The sequence below is a fragment of the Arachis duranensis genome, chromosome 5, assembly GCF_000817695.3.
Source record: "Arachis duranensis cultivar V14167 chromosome 5, aradu.V14167.gnm2.J7QH, whole genome shotgun sequence".
Taxonomy (NCBI): Eukaryota; Viridiplantae; Streptophyta; class Magnoliopsida; order Fabales; family Fabaceae; genus Arachis; species Arachis duranensis.
Genome location: NC_029776.3, coordinates 61,488,162 through 61,500,334, shown reverse-complemented (window position 1 = coordinate 61,500,334; position 12,173 = coordinate 61,488,162). Strand labels below are relative to the sequence as shown.

The following is a 12,173-nucleotide window of genomic DNA, read 5'->3' as shown; positions in this document are numbered from 1 at the left end:
AAATATATGTCGATTGTTAGAAGAAAAACAAATCTTAGAAAGCATGATTAGGAGAGAATTGAGAGAATCAACCCTAAACACTTGAGCGAATAGAGCGCAAACACTACCGATGAGGGTTTGATGCTCAATTACATGTTTTCACCTATGATCATAATTTTCATGCAAGTTTGTAAAAATATTTAATAACTCAATTCAATTGTGGATTAGACTTGCTAGTTCTAGGCCTTATGCATATATGCTTCTTGAGAAATTGATTTATTTTGACCAAGCAATTGCATTCATTTAGATAGTTGCATATAGGTAGATCGCATTTAGTTAGTTCCCATTAAATAAATGCCATACCCTTACATCATTCTTGGTTTTAGCATGAGGACATGCTTGGTTTAAGTGTGGGGAGGTTGATAAAATCCATTTGTAGGGTTTATCTTGTGCTTGATTTAAGGGATTTTATGACCTTTTATCCACATTTATCCATTGAAATAGCATGGTTTTATAACTACTCCTTTAATTGTGCTTAAGAGTGAAAACATGCTTTTTAGGATTTAAAATAGCTAAATCTAATTCTCCTTGATTCCATTAGATACCTTGATATGTTTGCTAAGTGATTTCAGATTTAGGTGGCAAGGATTGGACCAAGGGAATGAAGGAAAAGCATGTAGAAATGGAGAACTCATGGAGAAATAAAGGAAACGCAAAAGCTGTCAAGCCTACCTCTTCGCACTTAATCGACCATAACTTGAGCTACAAAGGTCCAAATGATGCGATTCTAGTTGGGTTGGAAAGCTAACATCCGGGGCTTCAAAATGATATAAGATTTGCCATAGTTGCATCACGCATAGGGTCACGCACGCGCACGTTACGCTGACGCGCCGATGGTGGCACATGATCCACTTAATACAACTCGTGGCCAGCGATTTTAGAAGCCTTGTGTGCCCAATCCAACTCATTTCTGATGCTATTTAAGCCAAGGATTGAAGAGGGATGAGGATGTTAGTTACCATTAGTCATAGTTTAGTTTTAGAAGTAGTTTCTAGAGAGAGAAGCTCTCACTTCTCTTTAGGATTAGGATTAGGATTAGGTTTAGTTCTTAGATCTAGATTTTAATTCATCTTCTTCTACTTCTATCTACTCAATTCCTTGTTGTTACATTCATTCTTCTTCCATTCTTTTGTTGTAATTTCCTTTATGTTGTTCTTGTGTTTTGTTGTAGATCTACTTTTATTTCTTCTACTCTCTTTCAATTCAATCAAGGTAATTCATAATAAATGTGTTTCTTTTGATTGTTGTTGTTAATTCCTTTCAATAATTGTTGTTAGATTTCATTCTTGTTGTCAATTTACTATGCTTTTCTTTTGTGCCTTCCAAGTGTTTGAGAAAATACTTGGTTGGATTCTAGAGTAGAGTTTTATGTTCTTAGCTTGGAAAGGTAACTTAGGAACTCTTGAGTTACTAATGTCCAAGTAATTGATGATTGGGATCCATTGATTCTAGTTCTCACTGATTGAATTAGGGGAGAGTTTGGACTTATGGACTTGGATTGATATAGCTCATTTGACTTTCCTTTACTACTAGTTAGAGGATGATTTAATGAGATTAATCCTTGCCAATTCTCATATTGTGGTTAGTGATAGGGATAGAGATCCTTGACCACTAAATCTTGCCAAGACCTTTCTAGCTATTAGTTTACTTTTTGCCATTTATCTTTCATGTCTCTTATCAAAACCCCAAAACTAACTCATAACCAATAACAAGACACTTTATTGAAACTCCTAGGGAGAACGACCCGAGGTTAATTACAATTCCTAGGGAGAACGACCCAAGGTTTGAATACTTCGGTTATTAATTTTAGGGATTTGTTACTTGTGACAAACAATCTTTTGTATGAAAGGATTATTGTTGGTTTAAAAACTATACTTGCAATGAGAATTCATTTGTGAAATTCTAAACTGTAAAAAATCCAATCATCAGTGTTTTTGGCGTTCAACTCTGGTTCGTGACGTGTTTCTGGCGTTTGACTCCAGAATGCAGCATCAGCGCCAGTTTAGGTCGTCTAATCACGAATAAAGTATGGACTATTATATACTACTGGAAAGCTCTGGATGTCTAATTTCCAACGCCGTTGAGATTGCGCCATTTGGAGTTTTGTAGCTCCAGAAAATCCATTTCGAGTGCAGGGAGGTCAGAATCCAGCAGCATCAGCAGTCCTTTGTCAGCCTTTTATCAGAGTTTTTGCTCAGGTCCCTCAATTTCAGCCAGAAATTACCTGAAATCACAGAAAAACACACAAACTCATAGTAAAGTCCATAAATGTGAATTTAGCATAAAAACTAATGAAAAAATCCCTAAATGTAGCTAGATCCTACTAAAAACTACCTAAAAACAATGCAAAAAAGCGTATAAGTTATCCGCTCATCACAACACCAAACTTGAATTGTTGCTTGTCCCCAAGCAACTGAAAATAAATTAGGATAAAAATAAGAGAATATACTATAAATCCCAAAATATCAATGAATATTAATTCTAATAAGATGAGCGGGACTTGTAGCTTTTTGTCTGTGAACAGTTTTGGCATCTCACTTTCTCCTTTGAAGTTTAAAATGATTGGCATCTATAGGAACTTAGAATTTCAGATAGTGTTATTGATTTTCCTAGTTAAGTTTGTTGATTCTTGAACACAGCTACTTTTATGAGTATTGGCCGTGGCCCTAAGCACTTTGTTTTCCAGTATTACCACCGGATACATAAATGCCACGGACACATGACTGGTGAACCTTTTTAGATTGTGACTCAGCTTTGCTAAAGTCCCCAGTTAGAGGTGTCCAGAGCTCTTAAGCACACTCTTTTTGCTTTGAATCACGACTTTAACCACTCAGTCTCAAGCTTTTCACTTGGACCTGCATGCCACAAGCACATGGTTAGGGACTGCTTGATTTAGCCGCTTAGGCCTGGATTTTATTTCCTTGGGCCCTCCTATCCATTGATGCTCAAAGCCTTGGATCCTTTTTACCCAAGATCAAAATTATGCGCTGTTCAAGCATTCATTCAGAAGACAAAAAGTATTATCACCACATCAATATAATTAAACTAAATTCAAGGATAATTTAAAAATTCATGTACTTCTTGTTCTTTTGAATTAGAAACATTTTTCATTTAAGAGAGGTGAAGAATTCGTGGAATTATTTATAGCCTTAAGACATAGTTACTAAATACTAATGATCATGTAACAGAGACACAAATATAGATGACATAATAAGCATAAAAACTGAAAAACAGAAAAATAAGAACAAGGAATGAATCCACCTTAATGATGGTGGCACTTTCTTCTTGAAGAACCAATGATGTCCTTGATTTCTTCTATGTCTATTCCTTGCCTTTGTTGCTCCTCCCTCATTGCTCTTTGATCTTCTCTAATTTCATGAAGAATGATGGAGTGCTCTTGATGTTCCACCCTTAATTGATCCATATTGTAACTCAAATTTTCAAGAAGTGTTGAGTTGTTCCCAATAGTTGTTGGGAGGAAAGTGCATCCCTTAAGGCATCTCCGGAATTTCTTGGTGATGAGCTTCCTCATGCGTCTGTTGGGTTCCATGAGTGGGCTCTCTTGTTTGTTCTATCCTTTTCTTAGTGATGGGCTTGTCCTCCTCAATGGGGATATCTCCTTCGATGATGACTCTAGCTGAGTAACATAGATGGCAAATAAGATGAGGAAAAGCTAGCTTTGCCAAGGTAGAGGGCTTTTCGGCTATTTTGTAGAATTCAAGGGAGATGACTTCATGAACTTCTACTTCCTCTCCATTCATGATGCTATGAATCATGATGGCCCGATCCACAGTAACTTCAGATCGGTTGCTAGTCGGGATGATGGAGCGTTGGATGAACTCCAACCATCCTCTAGCCACAGGCTTGAGGTCCAGGCTTCTTAATTGAACCGGCTTGCCTTTGGAGTCTCTTTTCCATTGGACTCCTTCAACACATATGTCCCTAAGGACTTGGTCCAAACTTTGATCAAAGTTGACCCTTCTTGTGTAGGGGTGTGCATCTCCTTGCATCATGGGCAAGTTGAATGCCAACCTCACATTTTTTGGACTAAAATCTAAGTATTTCCCCCGAACCATTGTAAGATAGTTCTTTGGATTTGGGTTCATACTTTGATCATGGTTCCTAGTGATACATGCATTTGCATAGAACTCTTGAACCATCAAGATTCTGACTTGTTGAATGGGGTTGGTCAGAACTTCCCAACTTCTTCTTTGAATCTCATGTCGGATCTCCGAAAACTCATTTTTCTTAAGCTTGAAAGGGACCTCAGGGATCACCTTCTTCTTAGCCACAACATCATAGAAGTGGTCTTGATAGACTTTGGAGATGAATCTCTCCATCTCCCACGACTCGGAGGTGGAAGCTTTTGTCTTTCCTTTCCCTTTTCTAGAGGTTTCTCTGGCCTTAGGTGCCATTAATGGTTATGGAAAAACAAAAAGCAATGCTTTTATCACACCAAACTTAAAATATTGCTCGCCCTCAAGCAAGAAAAGAAAGAATAGATGAAGAAGAAGAAGATATGGAGGAGATGGAGAGAAGGTTGTGTTTCGGCCAAGGTGGAGAAGAGAGGGTTGTGTTGTGTGAAAATAAAGAAGAATGGAGGGGTATTTATAGTGGAGGGAGAGGGGTTAAGGTTCGGCCATATTGGGTGAGTTGGGTGGGAAAGTGATTTTGAATTTTTGAAGGTAGGTGAGGTTTATGGGGAAGAGTGGATGGATGTGAGTGGTGAAGGGGGTAACTGGGAAGAGAGATTGAGGTGATTGGTGAAGTGTTTTGGGGAAGAGTGTTTATTGGAAAGAGAGGAAGAATGTTGAGAAGAGGGGAGAATATGGTAGGTGGGGATCCTGTGGGGTCCACAGATCCCGAGATGATCCTGCGGGGTCCACAGATCCTGAGGTGTCAAGGATTTACATCCCTGCACCAATTAGGCGTATACAATGCCTTTGCATGCAATTCTGGCGTTTAAACGCCGAGGTGATACATGTTCTGGGCGTTCAACGCCCAACTGCAGCATGTTTCTGGCGTTGAACACCAGTTCCATGCTTGTTTCTGGCGTTCAGTGCCAGCTCTCCTCAGGGTATATTCCTGGCGTTTAAACGCCAGATACTGCTTGTTTCTGGCATTCAACACCAGATCCATGCTCTGTTCTGGCATTGAACGCCAGCCAGATACTCCTTACTAGCGTTTAAACGCCAGTAAGTCCTTCCTCCAGGGTGTGATTTTTCTTCTGCTATTTTTGCTTCTGTTTTTAATTTTAATATTTTTTTCATGACTTCACATGATCATGAACCTAATAAAACATAAAAGAACAATGAAAATAAAATAAAATTAGATAAATAAAAATTGGGTTGCCTCCCAATAAGCGCTTCTTTAATGTCAATAGCTTGACAGTGGGCTCTCATGGAGCCTCACAGGTGATCAGGTCAATGTTGTAGACCCCCAACACCAAACTTAGAGTTTGGATGTGGGGATTCAACACCAAACTTAGAGTTTGATTGTGGGGGCTTTGTTTGACTCTGTACTGAGAGAAGCTTTTCATGATTCCTCTCCATTGTTAAAGAAAAAGATCCTTGAGCCTTAAACATAAGGTTGTCTCCATTCAATTGAAGGACTAATTCTCCTCTGTTAACATCTATCACAGCTCCTGCTGTGGCTAGGAAAGGTCTTCCAAGGATGATGCATTCATCCTCCTCCTTCCTAGTGTCTAAGACTATGAAATCAGCAGGGATGTAAAGGCCTTCAACCTTTACCAACACGTCCTCTACCAATCCATAAGCTTGTCTTACTGACTTGTCTGCCAATTTTAATGAAAATATGGTAGGTTGTACCTCAATGATCCCCAGCTTCTCCATTACAGAGAGTGGCATAAGATTCATGCTTGACCCCAGGTCACACAGAGCCTTTTCAAAGGTCATGGTGCCTATGGTACAGGGTATTAAGAATTTGCCAGGATCTTGTCTCTTTTGAGGTAACGTTTGCTGAACCCATGTATCTAGTTCACTGATGAGCAAGGGAGGTTCACCTTCCCAAGTCTCATTACCAAATAACTTGGCATTCAGCTTAATGATATCTCCTAGATATTGAGCAACCTGCTCTCCAGTTACATCTTCATCCTCTTCAGAGGAAGAATAGTCTTCAGAGCTCAGGAATGGCAGAAGGAGGTTTAATGGGATCTCTATGGTCTCTATATGAGCCTCAGATTCCCTTGGGTCCTCAATAGGGAACTTCTTCTTGCTTGAGAGATGTCCCATGAGGTATTCCTCATTGGGATTCACGTCCTCTCCTTCCTCTATAGGTTCGGCCATGTTGATTATATCAATGGCCTTGAACTTTCTCTTTAGATTCTCTTCTGTATTGCTTGGGAGAGTACTAGGAGGAGTTTCAGTTATTTTCTTAGTCAGCTGGTTCACTTGTGCCTCCAGGTTTCTGATGGAGGATCTTGTTTCACTCATGAAACTTAAAGTGGCCTTAGATGGATCAGAGACTAAGTTTGCTAAGTTAGAGGTACTCTGTTCATAATTCTCTGTCTGTTGCTGAGAAGATGATGGATAAGGTTTGATATTGCTGAGCCTATTTCTTCCACCATTATTAATGCCTTGTTGAGGCTTTTGTTGATCCTTCCATGAGAAATTTGGATGATTTCTCCATGATGAATTATAGGTGCTTCGATAAGGTTCACCCATATAATTTACCTCTGCTATTACAGGGTTATCAGGATCATAAGCTTCTTCTTCAGAAGATGCCTCTTTAGTACTGTTGGATGCGTTTTGCCATCCATTCAGACATTGAGAAATCATGTTGACTTGCTGAGTCAACATTTTTCTCTGAGCCAATATGGCATTCAGAGCATCAATTTCAAGAACTCCATTCCTTTGAGGCGTCCCATTATTCACGGAATTCCTCTCAGAAGTATACATGAACTGGTTATTTGCAACCATGTCAATAAGTTCTTGAGCCTCTGCAGGCATTTTCTTTAGGTGAATGGATCCACCTACAGAATGGTCCAATGACATCTTAGAGAACTCAGATAGACCATAATAGAATATATCTATCATGGTCCATGGAGTCCAGGCTATCTTTAGGTTGAGAGTCCAACCATGCTCTAGCTCTGTCTCTTACAACAAAAAGGAAAAGCATGAGCTGTAGACTTCAGGATCTACTCCATTAGTCTTAACAGTCTCACAGATCTGTAAGAACTCAGTTAAGAACTGGTAAGGATCTTCTGATGGAAGTCCATGAAACTTGCAGTTCTGTTGCATTAGAGCAACTAATTGAGGTTTTAGCTCAAAATTTTTTGCTCTTATGGTAGGAATTGAGATGCTTCTTCCATCAAACTTGGACGTAGGTGTGGTATAATCACCAAGCATCCTTCTTGCATTATTGTTGTTAGGTTCGGCTGCCATCTTCTTTTCTTGTTCGAAAATTTCAGCAAGGTTGTCTTTGGATTGTTGTAATTTAGCTTCTCTTAGTTTCCTCCTCAGAGTCCTTTCAGGTTCTGGATCAGCTTCAACAAGAATGCCTTTTTCCTTGTTCCTGCTCATATGAAGGAGAAGAGAACAGAAAAAGAAGTGGAATCCTCTATATCACAGTTCAGAAGATCTAGCTACTTTTAGGGATGTTTTCATTAGTTTTTATGCTAATTTCACATTTTTGGATTTTACTATGATTTTGTGTGTTTTTTTGTGATTTCAGGTAATTTCTGGCTGAAATTGAGGGACCTGAGCAAAAATCCTTATAAAAGGCTGACAAAGGACTGCTGATGCTGTTGGATTCTGACCTCCCTGCACTCGAAATGGATTTTCTGGAGCTACAGAACTCCAAATGGCGCGCTCTCAACGGCGTTAGAAAGTAGACATTCAGAGCTTTCCAACAATATATAATAGTTCATACTTTATTCGAGATTAGATGACATAAACTGGCGCTCAACGCCAGTTCCATGCTGCATTCTGGAGTCAAACGCCAAAAACACGTCACGAACTAGAGTTGAACGCCAAAAACACGTTACAACTTGACGTTCAACTCCAAAAGAAGCCTCTTCATGTGTAAAGCTCAAGCCCATCCTAAGCACACACCAAGTGGGCCCCGGAAATGGATTTCTGCATCAATTACTTACTTCTGTAAACCCTAGTAGCTAGTCTAGTATAAATAAGACTATCTAATATTTGATTGGAAGGTCTTTTGACCATTCGGTCTTCTAATCACGTTTGGGGGCTGGCCATTCGGCCATGACTAAACCTTCATCACTTATGTATTTTCAATGGTGGAGTTTCTACACACCATAGATTAAGGGTGTGGAGCTCTGCTGTACCTTGAATTTTAATGCAATTACTACTATTTTCTATTCAATTCAGCTATTCCTATTATAAGATATTCGTTGCACTTCAACATGATGAATGTGATGATCCATGACACTCATCATCATTCTCACCTATGAACGCATGACTGACAACCACTTCCGTTCTTCCTCAGACCGGGTGCATATCTCTTGGATTCCTTATTCAAGATCTTCTTGGTATAAGCTAGATTGATGGTGGCATTCATGAGAATCCGGAAAGTCTAAACCTTGTCTGTGGTATTCCGAGTAGGATTCAGGGATTGAATGACTGTGACGAGCTTCAAACTCGCGATTGTTGGGCGTGATGACAAACACAAAAGAATCAAGGGATTCTATTCCAACATGATCGAGAACCGACAGATGATTAGCCGTGTCGTGACAGAGTATTTGGACCTTTTTCACTGAGAGGATGGGATGTAGCCATTGACAACGGTGATGCCCTACATACAGCTTGCCATGGAAAGGAGTAAGAAAGATTGAAGGAAGGCAGTAGGAAAGCAGAGATCCAACAGGGACAAGCATCTCCATACACTTATCTGAAATTCCCACCATTGAATTACATGAGTAACTCTATCTTTATTTTCTGCTTTATTTGCTATTCAAAAACTCCATAATATTTATTATCCGTCTAACTGAGATTCACAAGATGACCATAGCTTGCTTTATACCAAGAATCTCCGTGGGATCGACCCTTACTCACATAAGGTATTACTTGGATGACCCAGTGCACTTGCTGGTTAGGTGTGCGGAGTTGTGACTAAGTGTGATTCACGTTTGAGAGCGATACCATGTTTTTGGCACCATTGTTGATGATCACAATTTTGTGCACTAAGTTTTTGGCACCGTTGCCGGGGACTGTTCGAGTTTGGACAACTGACGGTTCATCTTGTCGCTCAGATTAGGTAATTTTCTTTCTTTTTTATTTTCTTTTCAAAAAGTTTTCAAAAATATTTTTCAAAATTCTCCCTCTATTTTCGAAAAATCCTTCAGAGATTTTAAGAGTAAATTCTAGAGTTTCAAAATGGTATGCTGAAGCTTGGCTGGCCATCAAGCTTTAGACTAACTTGGTATGATTCCTGGGATTTTGATTGAGGACTTTGAATTTATTACTTCCTTTTTCATATATGTTTTTCGAAAAAAAATAAATAAAATAAAATCCAAAAAATAATAAAATTATAAAAAAATCAAAAATTTTTTGTGTTTCTTGTTTGAATCTTGTGTCATGTTTTAAGTTTGGTGTCAATTGCATATTCATCTTGCTCTTGCAATTTTCGAAATTAATGCATTCATAGTGTTCTTCATGATCTTCGAGTTATTCTTGGTAAGTCTTCTTGTTTGATCTTGATGTTTTCTTGTTTTGTGTCTTTTATTGTTTTTCATGTGCATTTTTGCATTCATAGTGTCTAAACATGAAAGATTTCTAAGTTTGGTGTCTTGCATGTTTTCTTTGCATAAATTTTTTTTCAAAAATATGTTCTTGATATTCATCATGATCTTCAAAATGTTCTTGGTGTTCATCTTGACCTTCATAGTGTTCTTGCATACATCATATATTTTGATCCAAAATTTTCATGTTTTGGGTCACGTTTGTGTTTTTCTCTCTCTTCATTAAAAATTCAAAAATAAAAAATTATCTTTTCCTTATTTTACTCCTAATTTTCGAAAATTTGAGCTGACTTAGTCAAAAAAATTTTAAAACTTAGCTATTTCTTATAAGTCAAGTCAAATTTTCAATTTTAAAAATCCTCTCTTTTCAAAACTTTTTCAAAAATCAAATCTTTTTCATTTTTATCTTATTATTTTCGAAAATTTAAAAATATTTTTCAAACATCTTTTTCTTAATTTTATCTTTATTTTCGAAAATTATGCTAAACAATTAATGTGATTGATTCAAAAATTTGAAGTTTGTTACTTTCTTGTTTAGAAAAGTTCAATCTTTAAATTCTAGAATCATATCTTTTAGTTTCTTGTTAGTCAAGTAATTAATTTTAATTTTAAAAATTAAATCTATCTTATCTTATCTTTTATATCATATCTTTTTCAAAAATTTGATTTTAAAATATCTTTTCTAACTTCTTATCTTCTTATCTTTTCAAATTTGATTTTCAAATCTTTTTCAACTAACTATTTGACTTTTTTATTTGTTTCTTATCTTTTTCAAAACCACCTAACAACTTTTCTCTCTCTAATTTTCGAAAATACCTCCCTCTTTTTCAAGAATTCTTTTTTTAATTAATTAATTATTTTAAATTTTAATTTTAATTTTATTTCTTATCTTTATTTTTGAAAATCATTTAACTCCTTTTCAAAATTTGTTTTCGAAAATTTCTCCCTCTCTCAACTTATTCTATTTATTAATTCTTTTACTTACACCTCTCTTCATCTCAAATCACTGCCCCTATCCTTACCCTTGTGTTTGGATTCTCCTTCCTTTATTCCTTTCTTTTTCTACTAATAATAAGGAACCTCTTTACTGTGACATAAAGGATTCCTCTTCTTTTTCTGTTCTCTTCTCTTTCATATGAGCAGGAACAAGGAAAAAGGCATTCTTGTTGAAGCTGATCCAGAACCTGAAAGGACTCTGAAGAGAAAAATAAGAGAAGCTAAATTACAACAATCTAGAGACAACCTTGCTGAAATTTTCGAACAAGAAAAGGAGATGGCAGCCGAACCTAACAACAATAATGCAAGAAGGATGCTTGGTGATTATACCACACCTACGTCCAAGTTTGATGGAAGAAGCATCTCAATTCCTACCATAGGAGCAAACAATTTTGAGCTGAAACCTCAATTAGTTGCTCTAATGCAACAGAACTGCAAGTTTCATGAACTTCCATCAGAAGATTCTTACCAGTTCTTAACTGAGTTCTTGTAGATCTGTGAGACTGTTAAGACTAATGGAGTAGATCCTGAAGTCTACAGGCTCATGCTTTTCCCTTTTGCTCTAAGAGACAGAGCTAGAACATGATTGGACTCTCAACCTAAAGATAGCCTGGACTCCTGGGATAAGCTGGTCACGGCCTTCTTGGCTAAATTCTTTCCTCCTCAAAAGCTGAGCAAGCTTAGAGCGGATGTTCAGACTTTCAAACAAAAAGATGGTGAATCCCTCTATGAAGCTTGGGAATGATACAAGCAGATGACGAAAAGATGTCCTTCTGACATGTTTTCAAAATGGATGGTGGACGAAATTGTGATCCTCTTTGTATTTGCATGAGAATTAAAAATTGGCTCTATTGGAATTTATGATCACAACTTCATTCAACTTTACCAGCAAGTGTACTGGGTCATCCAAGTAATACCTTACATGAGTAAGGGTCGATCCCACAGAAATTGTTGGTATAAAGCAAGCTATGGTCATCTTGTAAATCTCAGTTAGGCAGATTAAATGGTTATGGGTTTCGAAAATTAATAATAAATAGAAAATAAAATAGGATAGAAATACTTATGTAAATCAATAGTGGGAATTTCAGATAGGCATATGGAGATACTGTGCTCCTCTCGAATCTCTATTTTCTTATTACATTCATCCAATCCTTCCTACTCCTTTCCATGGCAAGCTGTATGTAGGGCATCACCATCATCAATTGCTACTTTTAATCCTCTCGGGAAAATGGTCCTATGCGCTGTCACTGCACGGCTAATCGTCTGGAGGCATCACCCTTGTTGATAGCTACATCCCATCCTCTCAGTGAAAATGGTCCAAATGCTCTGTCACAGCACGGCTAATCATCTGTCGGTTCTCAATCAGGTTGGAGTAGAATCCCTTGATTCTTTTGCGTTTGTCATCATGCCCAGCCTT

The 12,173-nt window shown here is 37.6% G+C and overlaps 1 non-coding gene across 1 annotated transcript; it reads right to left on the bottom strand.

Annotated features, from left to right (window-relative positions):
- Positions 1 to 11,432: 11,432 nt before the first annotated feature.
- LOC127747976 (small nucleolar RNA R71) lies at positions 11,433 to 11,536 on the bottom strand. The gene has a single exon (XR_008009920.1). It is a non-coding gene; the product is annotated as a small nucleolar RNA R71 (small nucleolar RNA).
- Between the last annotated feature and the right edge of the window lie 637 nt (positions 11,537 to 12,173).